The 17,655-nt window shown below is 35.4% G+C and overlaps 1 protein-coding gene across 2 annotated transcripts in view; it reads right to left on the bottom strand.

Moving 5' to 3' along the window:
- Window positions 1-17,655, bottom strand: part of LOC125175775 (arylacetamide deacetylase-like 2) — a 181,646-nt gene that overhangs the window by 82,478 nt on the left and 81,513 nt on the right. The window contains exon 2 of one of the 2 annotated variants that reach the window (XM_047876605.1): window positions 14,727-14,869. The exons of the other annotated variant lie outside the window; for it this stretch is intronic. The gene's annotated coding sequence lies outside the window, so the exon portion shown is untranslated. The remainder of the gene's footprint in view (window positions 1-14,726; window positions 14,870-17,655) is intronic. 2 annotated transcript variants of the gene reach the window in all.

Here is a 17,655-nt window from a genome sequence, read left to right as displayed (position 1 = left end):
TTAAAGTTTTCAAAAAAAATTAAAGTGATATTTTATATCTGAGAAAGTATTTCTTGAAATTGAAAAGCAATGCAATATATTTGTATCATCTGCTCAACTATGAGATGACTTTAGGATAAGATCTTTATAAAAAGAAAAGAAATACTGCTTTATGATTTCTTGCAAAAAAAGATTTCATGAAAATTTTAAAAATTTGTGCTTCAAAAGACAGTATCAGGGGCACATGGGTGGCTCAGTTGGCTAAGCACCAACTTTTGATTTCAGCTCAGGTCACAACCACATGGTTTGTGAGTTGGAGAGCTGCTTGGGGTTCCACGCTGGCAGCATTGGAGCCTGGTTTGGATTCTCTCTCTTTCTCTCTCTCTCTCTCTCTCTCTCTCTCTCTGCCCCTCCTCTGTTGGTGCACACACATTCTCTCTCTCTCTCTCTCTCTCTCTCTGCCCCTCCTCTGTTGGTGCACACACATTCTCTCTCTCTCTCTCTCTCTCTCTCTCTCTCTCTCTCCAAAAATAAACTTAAAAATGGAATACAAAGGCAACCACAGAAAATATTAGCAAATCATATCTGATAAATATTCAGAATATATACAGAAATCCCTAAAACTCAACAATATTAAAAAAAACACCTGATTCAAAAATGAACAAAGGACTGGAATAGACATTTTCCAGAGAAGATATACAAATGGCCAATAAGCACAACAAGATATTCAACATCAAAAATCATTAAGGAAATGCAAATCAAAAGTATAAGGAGATTTCTTCAGGATAAGAAAACCACACACACACAGAAAATAAGGAGGCAGAGAAGCTGGAACCCTGTACACTGTTGATGGGAATGTAAAATGGTATAGCTGCTATGAAAAACAGCATAGCAGTTCCTCAACAAGATAGAGTTGTTACATGGTCCAGCAAGTGTGCCTCTAAATCTATACTCAAAAGAACCGACAGCAAGGTCTCAAAGAGATATTTGTATACCCCTATGTATACATCACAAGCTAAAACATGGAAGCAACCTAAAAGTTCATGGATGGATGACTGGATAAGCAAACTGCATACACATATACATGCACTGGAATATCCTAAGTTCTTAAAAAGGAAGAAAATTCTGACACATGCTGCAACATGGATCAACCTTAAGGACATTATGCTAAGTAAAATAAGCCAGCCACAAAAATAAAAATACTGTAGGATTCCACTTATAAGAAGTACATAAAGTGCTCAAAATCATAGAGACTGAAAGTTTAAAGCATCTGTGGGACATCATGTAAGGAGTTAGATGTCAGATGGTCTCAGAGGAGTGGACTGGATTGGAAGTAAACTATAAACAAAGCTTAAACTCAGCAGGTCCCCAAATAAGTAATTTACCCCTCAATTTATTCTTATACCTTAGTTTTTATCTTGATTTTTAGTACCTTATCCATTCCATTTTCCAAGACCCCAACTCTTTCTTTTCCCAAATCCTTTTGATTCTACATCTAATTGTATGTCAGTAACTTCTCATCACTCCATTACTCAGCTTTAATTATATCACTGGGTTCCTAAAATGCTTCCTCAAGGAACTCCATCTCTTTTATTTCTCCTCCCTCCCCCTAACCTCACCTCCAAACTGCTCCCAGTATTAACTTTTTTCACTGTTGTGTTCTTATTTCTTATCTAGCTGGGGTCAACAATGACTCTTCATCACTATCAGGATAATAATCTGTATTTCTTAGCATGATCCTGTTTACTTTTCTAGACTTATCTCTTGCTATCTTTCTCCACAAGGACAGGGACCTTTTAACTATCTTTGTTTCTCTTAAAACAACATTTGGTAAATGAATTCACCTAATAAATATTTTCACATGAAAGAATAAAAGAATGAGTATTTCCTCTAACAAATAATGTTATGCTATGCTTCTTAGTCTTTTGCACATATCTAGAAAGCCTTTACACGCCATACCCACTGCTGCTTTCTGCTATTTCTATCTAACATTTACCTATTCATTTGTCCATACCCAGCTTAAGTGTTACCTCCTACAATGTATCTTCACTTACCCCTCCCAGCCAAATAGAGTAAATCAATTCCCACTCTCTGGTACAAATACATTTTATTATGATGATGCTATTTCACTCAGCAACAAATAATTAAATTTGTTTGTATATATTCATTCTTAGCAGGCTTAGGAAAGAGACTAAATTTCATTCAATTCATATACTCCCAAAGCCTGGCATAGAACTTAGCATGTAGTAATAATGAAGGATACAACAATTGATTTTTCAGTGAATAAAGGAAGGAAATAATAAATTGAAATATAAGAAATTTGGAATGGAGTTTTACAACATAGGTCATTATACTATAGCTGCCGTATATTATAATAAATATTTTCAAATATTCTAACTATTAACAGGTGTATTTTTTACTTGATTTGCTATACTTTCAAGAAATGGAGAAAAATTACATGATCAATAAACTTCCAAACCTAGGATTTTTGAAAAATATTGAAAAAATCTAGAACTAATCACAACAAGGAGAGTGAACAACAGAAAATAATTAAAGCAAATAGGAAAAGGAGAGTTCTCTGGAAAAAAAAAAGACTCCAATTCTATCCAAACATAAGATTAAAACATACATTTTTCAAATTCAAAAATCTTGGTTATGATTTCTATTACTTATTTTTTGAATTTCTGTGTTTTCTCATCTTGGAACAGAAGTAGAAGTCTCAATGTACCATTTCATAGTCTAAACACTTGCTAGACCAAACACACTGTGCTATGCTTTAGATCAGGATGTAAAAGCTTACTCAAAATTAACTGTAACTGCTCACCCATCACAAATCAGTAGATAATCAGAAGTATATGGGGTCTGGGCATACATAAGTTTTTCTTTGAGGGGTCCAAAACTTGATTTTAAATAGGATGCATTTCTTCCATGGTAAGTCAGATTTTTTTTTTTTTTTTTACAACAGAGGAGACAGGCATATTAAGGAGTTTAACAGCAAAAGGAAATATCTGGCACATAGATGGTAGAAAAAAAATGTTAAATAGATCTGTTGACTATTTGTGGTTGAATAAAATAGGAAAAATCTATGTTATTTCCTATTTACTATGCCCTAGATAATGGAAAGGATTTGAGAAGAACCCTTATTCAACAGAGTGCCTTTTTTTTAATGGAATGATTGTATTAACTCCTCTTACAGATGAATACTATGAAATTTTGCTTTATGAGAACAAATTGTTACATATGGAAGTTATAAAGTAAAATGTTACTTGAACATATTTTATATATATTACATATATAATATACATGTAATATATACATACACTTAGGTATTACATATATAACTCATAAGTTCACCCCTCAAATGTTAAGAAGAAAATAAGAGTTGAGATACTGCCTACAAGGAAGCTTCTCAGACTGATCTTGTCACTCTAAGGCAATCATTTCTTAATCACCTAAGACTCCAAAGCCAAGAGAGGTAATTTATCCTCCCCACCTGGCTGTCTTCTGTCTTCTTTATTTCCATCACAGGGAGAATGGGGAATCTAAAATATCATTTAGAACCCCTGCTGTTAACTTGTGGATTGTCTGTAAATGGCCTTGGAACAAAATGATCTGTCAGGAAGAAAATCTGAGGAAACTCCAAAAGGCATTTGACATTCAAATCAGAAAACCCACTTACTGTTTTCCAGAGCTTAGGAGCCAAGTTCCAAGAAGAGTCTAGAATGGCTTTTCCCTTCTCCCAAGGAGGCACAGGTCAGGGCCAAGAGAGACCTTCTCAGTCCATAATTTCTCCCGTAGGGGAAAGTGAGAACATGTGAGTGAGCACCTAATTTCCCCAGCTGTGTGGGACACTATCAAACAGACCCATTTCTTTCTCACTCCACCAAAACTACTAAGTCGTAAACTGCATGGCTGAGGGGCAATGAGCAGCTGGAAGAACAGCAGCCAGAACTTAGAATGAAACATATCAAAGAGTTGCAGATTCTGCTAACTGCTTTGCAGACTCCATCAAGAAGCCCACTCAGCAGCCTCTGAGATTGCCTTACCTGCAGATCCCCCTAACTGGCCCCTGGGCTTCCCTAATGCTTCACATGCCTCACCTCTACACACACACACACACACACACACACACACACACACATCCCGTGGCCAGCTCCCTACATGTGCCCCAATGGCAGTGAGTGTGCCTTTGCAGATAGCTAGTGGGTGTATACAGAAAGAGGTTCAAATATGCCGAGTTAGGAGAAAGCATACAAACCTAGGAATTCAGCACTGTCAGCACCTGCCCTGGCTTTTCAGGATCCAAGAAGGCATACAATCTTGAGAATTCTTCCTCAAGATGGAGCAAGAAATGTGGAACAGGAATACTTATGTTAAAGGCCTGAGAAAGCTTCAATTCTTAATACGAAAGTACAACAGAAGAATTTTTGTAGGAAAGTTAAATCGTTATCAACCTAAAATAGACTGTTTTATCTATGTTTCATGTAAGCCTCATGGTAACCACAAAGCAAAAACCTATAGCCAATACACAAAAGGTAAAGAAGAGGGAATCAAAGCCTACAAAGTACAGAAAATCACCAGTTCACACACACACACAAAATACAATACAAAAAGAAACAAGGGAACTATAAACAGCCAAAATATGATAAAATGGCATTCATTAGTAAATCCTTAACTATCAAACATTACTTCAAATATAAATGAATTAAACTGTCCAATCAAGGGGGTAGTGGCTAAATAGATAATGATTTAAAAAAAAAAAAAGGGGGCGCCTGGGTGGCGCAGTGGGTTAAGCGTCCGACTTCAGCCAGGTCACGATCTCGCGGTCCGGGAGTTCGAGCCCCGTGTCGGGCTCTGGGCTGATGGCTCAGAGCCTGGAGCCTGTTTCCGATTCTGTGTCTCCCTCTCTCTCTGCCCCTCCCCTGTTCATGCTCTGTCTCTCTCTGTCCCAAAAATAAATAAACGTTGAAAAAAAAAATTAAAAAAAAAAAAAAGACAACTATATGCTTCTTAAAACAGACTCATTTCAGGCTCAAAATGGGAGAATAGAAAATACTATCTCATGCAAGTGAAAGCCAAAAGAGAACAGGGATAGCTAAACTTACATCAGACACAATAGACTTTAATTCAAAAACTGTAACAAGAGACCAAAGAAGGTTATTATATAATGATAAATGGGTCATTTCATAAAGAGATAAAGCAATTCCAAAAATATATATTCACCCATTGGAACACTTAAATATATTAAGCAAACACTAACAGATGAGGAGAGAAATAGACAATAATCTAATAATAGGGAAGCTTTAATACCTCACTCCCAACAATAGAGAGATCATTCAAACAGAATAGTAATAAAGAAACACTGGACTTTATACTTTAGAACAAATGGACCTAACAGATATATATGTAACATTCCATCCAACAGCAGAATACACATTCTTCTCCAGCACACAAAAGACATTCCCCCAGATTAATTATATATTAGGTCACAAAACAAGTCTTAGTAAATATAAGAAGGTTGAAATTATATCAAGGACTTTTTCTGATGATGATAGGAAATTAAAAACCAATAATAAGAAGAACACTATAAAATTCTCAGATACGTGGACATTAACATGCTATTGAACCAATGGATCAAAGAAGAAATCAAAAAGAAAATTAAAAAGAAAAAATCTTGAAATAAAAATGGGAACACAGCATACTAAAACTTAAGAAATGCAATAAAATCAGTTCTAAGAAGTTTACAGCAATAAGCAACTACATTAAGAAAAAAGCTCTCAAACAATTTAACATTATACCTCAGGGAACTAGAAAAAAAGCATATATGTACAAAATTAAGAGAAGAAGGAAATAACAATGATCAGAGCAGATATGAATGAATATAAACCATAAAAATAACAGAAAAAAAATCAACAAAACTAAGAGCTTGTTTTACGAAAAGATAAATTGACAAACATTCAGCTAGACTAAGAAAAAAGAGACATGAAAGCTTTCCCCCTTAGAAACAAGACAAGAATCCCCATTCCTGCCACTTTTATTCTACATAGCATTAGAAGTCCTAGCCAGAGCAATTAAGCAAGAAAAAGAAATAAAATCATCCAAATCAAAAAGGAAAAAAAGTGTACCTGTTTGCAGATACATGATATTATATATAGAAAACCCTAAAAACTCCATAAAAAGCTAGGAGAACTAATTAACAAATTCAATAAAGGTGCAGGATACAAAAATCAACATGCAAAAATAAATTGCATTTCTATACACTAACAAAAACCTGTGTGAAAAAGAAAACAATCTCTATTTACAATATCATTAAGAACAATTTAAAAAATTGAAATAAATTAAATCAAGGAGGTGAAAGAGCTGTATACTGAAACATAAAGACCTGGATGAAGGAACTTGAAGACATTTATTGAAATAAATGAAAAGATATCCCATGTTTATAAAACAGAATTAATGTTGTTCAAATGTGTACTATCCAAAGCTATCTGTATATTCAATGCAATCCCTATTAAAATCCTATTGTCATTCTTCACAAAAATAAAGCAACCTAAAATTCATATGGAACCAAGAAAGACCCCAAATAGCCAGAGTGGTCCTGAGAAAGAAAAACAAAACAAGGGGCATCACTATTTCAAACTATATTGCAAAGCTATATTAATCAAAACTGTATGGTATTGACATAAAAATAGACTCATAGATCAGTAGAACAAAACAGAGATCCCAAAATAAACCTTGTATTTATGGTCAACTAACACTTGATAAAGGAGCCAAGAATACTCAATGGTAAAAGGATAATCTCTTCAATAAATGGTGCTGGGAAACTGAGCCCCTATCTTAATCTCTCACAAAAATTAACTTGAAATAGATTAAAGATTGAAGAGTAAGACCTGAAACTAATTTCCTAGAATAAAACTTTGGGAAAAACTATCTTGACATTAGTATTAGCAATAAGTTTTTGGATATGACATCAAATCACAAGCAACAAAAGCAAAAATCAACAAGTGGAACTGCATCAAACTAAAAAGCCAAACAAAAATCAACAAAATGGAAAGGCAATATATGAACTGGGAGAAAATATTTGCAAATCCTATATCCAGTAAAGAGTTTATGTCCAAAATACATAGCAAAAAAAAAAAATCCGATTTATAAATGGGCAGAGGAACCAAATAGATATTCTTCCAAAGAAGACATACAAATGGCCCATACATACATAAAGTGGTGCTAGACATCACTAATCATCATAAAAATACAAATCACAAATCATGATGTCATCTCACACTTGGAATGGCTGTTACAAAAAGACAAGAGATAAAATGTCTTGGCAAGGATGTATAGAAAAGTGAACTCTTGGGCACTGCTAGTGACAATGTAAATTGGCTTAGCCACGATGGAAAAGATTATGGATGTTTCTCAAGACATTAAAATAGAATTACCATATGATCTAGCAATCCCACTTCTGGGAATATTTCCAAAAGCAATGAAAACACTAACTTGAAAAGCTATCTGTATTTCTGTGTTCGTTGTAGCATTATTCACAATAGCTAAGACATGGAAACAACTTAAGGTTCCATCAAAAGATGAGTGTTGTGAGAGAAAGAACATGTGAAATTATATATATACATATATATATATATATGAAGGAAATCCTGCGATTTGTGACAACATGGATGACCTTGAAGGCATTATGCTAAGTAAAAGAAGTCAGAGAAAGAAAAATACTGTATGATACCATATATATGTGGAATCTAAAAAAGTCAAACTTATAAAGAGAGTAGAACAGTAGTTTTCAGAGTCTGGGGGCGGGGGGGTGGGTGTGAAGATAAATGTTATTAAGATGTTGGTTAAAGGCTACAGACTTTCAGTTTTAAGATGAAAAAATTCTGGGGATCTAATGTATAGCATGGCAACTAAAATTAAAAACACTGTATTAAATAGTTGAAAGTTGCTTAGAGAGTAGATAGTATATATTTTTACCACACACACACACACACAAAAGGTAAGCATGTGAGGTAATGGATGTGTTAACTAACATTATTGTGGTAATCATTTCACAATATATAATGTATCAAACCATCACAGTGTACATCTTAAACTTACCCAGTTTAGTGTTATATGTCAATTATATCTCAATGATGTTAGGGGGGTGGTAAATGTACATTTTTTTCCACCAAAAGACCCAATTACTTTTAAGAAAATGTTTGCCCTTTAAAATTAATTAAAGGCAAATATACCAGGATTTAAAAAATAATAGATACTACCAGGTAAAGGGTACACTGGACCTCTTTATACTTTCTTCACAATTTCCTGTCAATCTATTTCAAAATAAAAAGCTGAAGAAAACGTAATAAAGAGAGAGAAGGCACTATGCATAATATTAATGCCTGTTGAATTTAATGATGGCTATATAGCTGTACATTGTTTCCTTCTCTTACCTAGCCTATATGTTTAAAATTTTCCTAATAAAATTTAGAAAAGAAAAAAAAAGGTAACCTATTAAGAAAGAAGCAAAAAATAATTATCCAACCCTGGAATTTGTTACTTTTAATTTTGTTTCTATATGTATAAATGATTCTGTTGTAAATTGATTTGCGTCTATTTATCTTCTGTATATATACCATGTTTTTCCATTGGATGATTATGGTTTTACTGAACAATAGTCTACAAAGAAAAAGTTAAAGAAGAAATTAATAGAAAAAAGAAGCATTTTATAAGAAGTCAATTTAATTTTTCAACATTCAGTTTAAAATGGCTTTCTCGGGACTATTTTATGAAACAAGGTTCCTACTTCTCCCTTTCCCACATGTAATTTTCAGTATTTGATTCTACTTTTTACCATTTTCAGGGCTTCAGTACACTAAATCCAAGTGGATTTAGTTTGGCTCTAGTTAGAAATTTCAAGCTAAAGTGGCCTGCATCTTGCTGAGCTTCCTTTTCTTTCTTTCTTCTGTTTCCATTTCTCAAATGAGTTTTGATCCTAACCCCTAACAACCAGAAAAAGAGTTGACTTCTCTTTGTATCTTAAAATGATAGTTTGGAGATATGGAAAAAGCCACGAAGGACTGGGTAGTTTTAGAGAAAGACCGCATGAATGGTAAGTTATTTAGCAAAGTAAACCAAAATTATATCAATAAATTTAGTAGAGTCTGTCATATAGGTTCTCTAGGACTTCAAAAATGATGCTAAAGTGCTTTGGGTTCTTAAAGCACTCAAGCAACTGCACCAATCTCACTCATCTGATAAAGAAGCACTGATAAAGAAGCCCTTGAGATTGAAAATGTAAAAATAAAGATAAAAACTACACTCAGCAAAGTCTGGAAACAATCAGCTTTCCTGCATCTTTGTCAACAAGGCATGCCTTAAAAAGCCCACATTAACCTCAACTCCATCTGGTCCAACCATTTTTTTTCTTAAATTTTTTTAATGTTTATTTATTTTTGAGAGAGAGAGAGAGAGAGAGACAGAGAATGAGCAGGGAAGGGGCAGAGAGAGAGAGACACACATTCCTAAGTGGGCTCCAGGCTCCAAGCTGACACCACAGAGCCTGAGGCTGGGCTGGAATTCACAAACTGCGAGATCATGACCTGGGACGAAGTCAGCCACTGAAACGACTGAGCCACCCAGGCACCCCTGGTCCAATCATTTCTTAATCTCTCCTTCAATGTCCAAGAAATATTCACTCATCCTAAGACACAAAAGACCTACTTGATGTTGACAAAACTGCTTATCTCCCACTTGTAAATAATATTTTCCAAAACATCATTGTGAAAGGGTAACAGAGGTCACGGAAGACAAAAACATTTAATTAACATTTACAGACAGTACGATGGTAGAGTCCCAGGAATGCAAAATGTATTTTCTGTGGGTTCCTCACGGTTTGCCAGGCTGTTTTTGATAGTTTGTTCTTTGGAACTATGTCTAAGGGGTCAGGAGTATATTCCTGACTTCTCTTATGGTCTGAGTTTAAAATCCTGAATGCCCTGCAGTCACTCCCTATATAGCTTTATACATGTAGAATTGCAAATGTGTGTTTGTCCATTTCTCCTCTTGAAAGCAAGAATAGTAACGTTAAAGGCTTTAGAATAGGGAAAATAGGTGCAGATATGAGCACACTTATTGCTGCATAGAAAGTTGTGCAGTTAATCAAAACACTGTCTATAAGAGAAACTTCTTAAAAATGTAAAAAAAAAAAATGCTGTTTTAATATGGCAGAAACTGTATCCAAAAGAAGCATCTGGATAGCCTGGTTTCCTTTTCCTTTTCACATAAAATCTGCTTGTCAATAGAAAACCACACCAAGATTATTATTACAAAGAAGTATAAATAAATTCTCAGAACATAAAACACATTAATGAAAAGCAAACTCTGAGGAAAAGAAAGGTAACAGAGCATGTGACCTCCCTAGGCCTCATTTACATCCATACCTTGAGATTGCATTAATTAGTGTGCCCCCTTTACAAAAGTAAAGGAAGGGAGAAAGGAAAGAAGGAAGGAAAAAGGTACTATTATATTTGCAATCTAGAATTTTATGGATATATTTAATGTTCAGAAAATCATGGATTTCCTGTTTTGCAGTTATGTCTAATATCAACCAGCCAGGATATAGCATTTTTAGCTCATATTTCCCTAGTTTAAACTAATGGTTCAGGGCTCTTGGGTGGCTCAGTCACTGGAATGTCCAACTCTTGATTCCCTCTCAGGTCATGATCTCACAGTTATGGGATCAAGCCCTGCATTGGGCTCTGTGCTGAGTGTGGAACCTGCTCAAGATTCTCTCTCTCTCCCTCTCCCTCTGCCCCTCTTTCCTATTCTCTCTCTCTCTCCCTCAAAACAAAAAATAAATAAATAAAATAAAATAAAATAAAATAAAATAAAATAAAATAATAAAATAAAAATAAAATAATGGTTCTTGTCCTGGGTAGGGCCAAGAATTACCTACAAAGCTACATAAAATCCAGATACTCAGAATCCATGCCAGAATTACCAAATCTCTAAAGATAGGAAACAAACACTTGCATATATTTTTTAAAAATAAAAAATAGGAGCTCCTGGGTGGTTCAGTCAGTTAAGCGTTTGACTTCGGCTCAGGTTATGATCTCATAGCTTGTGAGTTCTGGTCCTGTGCTGACAGCTCAGAGCCTGGAGCCTGCTTCAGATTCTATGTCTCCCTCTCTTTCTGCCCCTCCCCCACTTGCGTTATCTGTCTCTGTCTCTCTCTCTCTCTCTCTCTCTCTCTCTCGCTCTCTCTCTCAAAAATAAACAATAAAAAAAATTTTTTATAAAAATAAAAAATAAAACCAAAGGGATTTTAGGTATATACTTTGGTTAAAACTCCAGTGCTGCTAAAAATCCAAAGAGAACCAAGTGAAAAAGGATAATATCTAATTCAGTAAAGTAAATGAATACAAAATGAAAGTATAGAAAATTTTAGAAGTTTATGTATAAAAACAGTCAGTTAAGAAGATATAATGTTAGATATTAGTCCTAAATGTCAGCAAAAATATAAAACATCTAAGAATAAAATTAAATAGAAGCCCGCATGATCTCTCTGGAAGGAACTTTAACATGTTCCTGAAGGGCACAAGAGAAGATGTAAACAAGTGGAAAGTTTATGTCCTCAGGAAGTAAGGTTCAATACCATGCAAATATCTAGCAGGATGTTCTAAAAATAAACAGGCCCATTCTCAAGTTCATATAGAAAATTAACAAAGAAATATTACTAGGAAATTTCTGACAATAAAGAGTAATAAATATCTACTTATTTTAGATAAAGTAAATATTTTAGAAAAGCATATAATAAAATGATAGTAATTAAGCCATACATGAATGTTATAAAGCTATAATTAGAAGCATATAATTAGTTGTAATAATGAAAACAGTGGGAAAAGGAAATTCCATAACAGATGAAACAAAGGGATTTGGTATATAATAAAAGTGGCATTTCAAATCAATGAAGGAAATATGACTTAATATATATCATCAGCAATAATAAAAATTTAAACCTACTAGATGAAAATATGAAGGAAGACTTACAAACTTAAAGAATTTCTAAGTGTGACACAAAACCCAGAAGCCAAATAAAAGGCTAAAAAATTTAACTACCAAAAAAATTAGTAGAGGTCAAGGAAAAAATCTATAAAAGGAAATATAAAACTGGGAAAAATATCTTCAATTCATATCATAGACAATGAATGTGCTAACTTTATTAATAGATAATAAACTATTACAAATCAGTAAGAAAGGATTAACTACCCACCTGAAATTTCAGCAAAGGCTATCAATAACATGTGCCAAAAAAAAAAATAAATTTGAATAAAATAAAACCTCAAATAGCTCTTAAACACATGCAGCTAGTGATATTTTCCTCTTGTCAGTTTGGCAAAGATCACAGTTTTACTCAAAACAAAAAACAAAAAACACGCTGGCAAAGGGGTGGAAAAATGCATTTTTATGCATTACCAGTGGGAGTGTAAATTGAAACAGCCTCTGAGGAGGGTGATTTAGCAATAGCAGTTCAAATTGTAAATGTGCATACACTTTGACCCAAAAAAGTCACTTCTATAAATATAACCTGATTTATATTAAGAACTGATATATGCAAAATTTATTCATTTTATCATTGTTTATAAGATTAAAAGGTTGAAAAGTTAAATGTCTATTACTAAGGGTCTAACTAAATAAACTGAGTATACATCTATGCAATGGATTGGTTAGCCACAGTTTAAAAGAATAAAGTACGTCTATGTGCACCATTACTGTGAAAAATCAAGATGCTGTGTATTTATCCTGCTCAAGTATTTCCATATGACATACATACTTACTTGTTTGTGAAACGGAGTATCTCCACTAAAATATACACAAAGCTGGTACTAGTGATTTCCTCTTGAGAAGATGATTGAGTGGGCTACAAAGTAGGGGTGGGAGAGACTTACTTGGTTGTTTTATACGGTTTTGAGTGTTTTCATTTTTACTGCAGTTATTTGACTTTTTAAATGAGTCAGAACTCTAAAAAGTCAACACCCTACCTCTTGCTTGAGGCTTACCAATTTGTTTTTCAAACACAGCTATTAGCTCCTTTGAGAGGAGAGACAACACCCAAGCCAGAGCTGCCCGGGAAATGCCAAATGGGCTTGTTAAAACAGTAATCTTGAGTTACACACACACTCAGCTACTGTGCCTGACTCTGTTGTTGGCTGGCCCTCTTTCATCTATCCTGGCTGAACTGACTTCCAATGCTCCTGGCTTCTTGATGGCTTTACAGGGGCATGTATGGCTCCCTAAGTCAGCTGATTACTTCCTCGAGCAATAGCTCCATACTCATCTGTACCCGTGAAGGACACAAGCATAACTCTATCACACCATCTGCTGTGGATTTCTAATCACAGTCCCTTTGACCTAGCATCAGCTGGGTTTCCTGCCTCTACCCCTACCTCACCCACACCTACATATTAATTAGCCACACCTGACAGGCAAATCTCTTCTCCATTCCCCCAATTTAGTTACCAGCCCTGCTTCAGCTCTCTTCCCAAGGGACATAGATGTGCTCTTCTCACTTCAAAAGAGTTGGTCTGAGGAAATTCAGAACCGCCATAGTATCTTAAAAATACTGAGGAATTCAATCATGCATTTATCCTGAAACTACTGATGGAATGAGTATTATTGACTAGGCACATCATTAGAGACCAAGAGTACAATGATGAACAAAACTGACATAGTCCTTGTTCTTCTGTGTCCCATACACTCTAGGGCAAGAGATGATACACAAGAAAGTGAAATAAATAGACTAAGGAATTTCTGAAAGAAAATATTGGGAAATGTGATAGGAAATAATGAGGCTGGGATGGGTGGGATTACTTCAGATAGGGTGGTCAGGAAATGCTTCTTTAACATGTAACATCTAAGCTGATACTTGAATGAGAAGGCTCAAAACGTACAAAGACTACAGGAAGAATGTCCAGGCTTAGCAAAGTGAAGGCCTTATATGGAAAAGAATTTGGTTTCTTCAAAGAACCATCAGGCCCATGTAAATGAAACATACTGAGCAAGTAAATGAAAGCAAAAACAACATTGTAGAGGCAGGGGGCTAGAACACCTAGAACCTTTCCACCACAGTAAGGACATCAGCTGGATAGAAGGGAAAGGGAACTAGGGATCCACAAATTTTAAGCAGGGCGATAATATGAGCACTGGTGTGTGCAAGATAGAAAATGGATGAAAAGGGAAGGGGTGGGATGTGAAAGAGGAGGCAGTGAAATCAGAAATCTTCTACAATGGTTCACAGAGTAACAAACAAGTACTTTGTTTGAATTGGAGGTAAAAATGAAGAGGAGTGAGTGAAACTACCAGAATTCATGGAAATAACCAGGGGCAAGGACTATGATCCTTGGCTTCTGGCTTTCATACCTACATGGAAGCTGGGGCTTTCCTGATACAGAAAAGAGCAAGACACAAAAGAATAGAGAGACAATTGGGAGTTCATGATGCTTTGATATAACCTGGCAGACATCTAGGATAGGAATTTGAGTAAAATAGCTAGTAGTTATTGATGACTCACTGTGCTCCACATCTAAGAGCTTTATATATTGTTCTGGACTGAATATTTATGTCCTCCCCCCTCCAAATTCACATGCTGAAATGCTAAGCCCCAGTATGATGGTATTAGGAGGTGGGGCATTGGGGAAAATCAGGCCTTGAGGGTGCGACTCTTGTGAATGAGGATGAATGCCCTTGTAAGAAACATGAGAACTTACCCTTCCTCTCTGGTCTCCATGTGCAGACACACAAAGATGACAGCCATCTGTAAAGCAGGAAGGGAGCCCTGACCAGTCAATGAATCTGCCAGCACCATGGCCTTGGACTTCCCAACTTCTAGAAGACATACCTTTCACCAATACTGTGAGAAAGAAATGCTTGCTGTTTAAGCCACTCAGTCTATGGTATTCTGTTATAGCAATCTGAACTAAGACGTATTAACTAATTCAGGGCTCAGAACAGTCCGTTGGTTTTTATATCATTATGATACCCATTTTTCTGCATTAACTCATTTAATCCTCCCAAGAAACATACAAGTTTTGTACTATTATTAAACTCACTTTTTACACGAAAAAAAACTGAAGCCTAAGTCCATATACGTGAGGAGGGGCAGAGCCAATACTCAGATTTGGGCAGTTCTTAAGTTGAGCTCAGAGAAGAGGTCTGAGACAGAGAAGTTCATTGTGGAATCAGTTAATAAATAGTTTTACAGCCATGGAACCAGATGACACAATCTAAGGAGAGCATGTTGTCAAAGGAGAATACAAGTCCTGTGAAATGCTAATATTTTGAGCTCAATGAGAGGAGCAGGATCCAGAAAAGGTGGCTAAGTAGAAAGGCCAGAAAGGTGTGGAAAAAAACTAGATGTGCGGTGCCTTGGTAGCCTCTCCAAGGTCATGTAAGCATAGTCAGAATGGTCAGTTTGGTTTAAGTTTCCAGGAGAAGGAAAAAGAGGAAGACAAAGGAAAGAAGGGCATGAAAACATAATCAAATCAAATATGCCTGTCACAATAGAGGGGGTAAAGAGTGGAATCTCAAGTCTCAAGTAAAGAGTTTTTATTTTTCCAACAAAAAGCTATATGTCTAGCACAAATCTAGTAATCGTATTTTAGCACATACAGTTGAAGGTATGGGGACAAACGAACTGAAGAAAAAAACTCCAAAGCACAAAGTAGCCTTCATCACATGGGGAATAATGAGTGTGAGCGCCCAAGGAAGGAGTTTCTCTTTTATTCTCAGAACTTGGAACACAGGAGACACTTAAAAATGGTTTGACACATTGAATATAACACAGAAAGATTTATTAGAAGATAAACAATTTTGAGGGAAAAATACTATTTCACTTTTATTTTTAATGCCACTAGATTTGCCAATTTTGCAGTCTCAGAGTCAACCTAGTGTTACAAAGTTTTCCTCACTTGCTTTTGCCCAATGTCATAGTAGTCAAATAAAATAAACCTTCGGTTCTGTTAACACAGCTTGAATCATTGGTTTTAAGTCTTGTTACAGAGGAGAGTTCACCCTTTGAAAAAATGCTACTACTACATCATGTAGTAATAAATGTGCAGTAACATTTGACATTTAGGAAGCTAGTATGGAGATTTGTAAAATTCCAATTTATAAGGGGGAAAATGTAGATTTCTAATTATAACAGCTTAATTACATTTAAGATATATATTCAACTATACTGAAAGAATCATTTCTTTCTTGTAGTTTATCTGGAAACCACAAAGCAGTGTAAATTATCACAATCTTCTTTACATGGAAATTTTGAGTCACTAAGAAAGGGAATGCTACCTCCTATGTTTCTTAGGCACAGAAACATTTTACTGATTTTCCACAAAATATTTTCATTAGAATCAAGAGAAGCTTGGATTCTTAACCTGTCTTTTTCTAGCAAATGATTGGAAAAAATGTTTAATACAAGACTACTATGAATTTTCTAAAGACTTTTTCCACCAATGTTCAAAGAACTCCCAAGTGTCACTTATATTTTGATAAAATTTGATTTTTTTTTTGCCATGGGGAAATAGGAAATAGAAAAATGGAGAAAACTAATGAAAACAAATAGAATAAATTTGTGCTTAACTCATCTCCAGGTTTTCAGGTTAAGAGGAGAGCCCCAATAGATTCCCCCCAAAACCCAGTATCTGTGTGGATCCTCAATGTACAATATGTGCTCAAGAGAAAAATAAGAATAAAGGCACCTGGCTGGCTCAGTCGGTAAAGCATGCAACTCTTGATCTTGGGGTTGTAAGCTCAAGTCCCACATTGGGTGTACAGATTACTTAAAAATGTTTAAAAAGAGAAATAAAGGAATATTTACGAAGAAACAGAAAAATGTGTAACTGATCATTTTTTCCCAAAGTAACAGTTCCAGTGAAGACAGCACATAAAGGTGTTTTTCCTCCATTCGTTTCCTTGAGACTAAAGACTCACTAAAAACATCAAAACAATGAAAGACAGGGAAGGAAACATCATCATCAATCAAGGAAATGGACATGTTTTTAATGAATGACTTGGGTCACACACCTCTAAAAGGTGATGGATATAATGAGAGACAATGTGTGCTACATCAGACTTGGAGCGGGATGCAGTTCTTTCAAAATGAGTGCCATGGCTCCATAAGGCATACTCAACAATCCTGTCATAGGAAAATTAGTAACTATCAAGACAGGCTCAGGTGATAGGGACTAAAAGTCACAGGTTGAGACTGAAGAGACTAGAAGCGATGGACAAACCATGCTGACACCCCATTTTCATTCTTCCTTGATGGGCCTACAGCTGAGGAAGATGTCTGGAGGGAAGCAGGGTGCATTGGCATGGGAATAAAAGGGCATGTGGAGAGCATGAGACTGGACACCAACCTCTTACATGGAGACGTGTCTGCTCAGCATAAGGAAGTAAAATATTTGATGAGAGGGTGTTTGCAACTATACATATAAGAACTAGTTTTATTAATTTTTTAACAAATGCATAAAAGGACTTAGTTTTAGAAGTAACTTTCACAGCAGAATGGGCTACCTTGTGAGTTGGCCCTGGAAAATGCTGCTTTTCAAGGCCATGAGAATACCTTTCCGGTGTGAGTTTGGGGTAATAGTGAAGAACAAGACATAAATAGGGTGACCAAGTGCTGAAAGTCCTGCA

This window comes from Prionailurus viverrinus, chromosome C2 (assembly GCF_022837055.1).
Source record: "Prionailurus viverrinus isolate Anna chromosome C2, UM_Priviv_1.0, whole genome shotgun sequence".
Classification (NCBI taxonomy): domain Eukaryota; kingdom Metazoa; phylum Chordata; class Mammalia; order Carnivora; family Felidae; genus Prionailurus; species Prionailurus viverrinus.
This window is presented reverse-complemented; position numbering and strand designations above follow the sequence as displayed.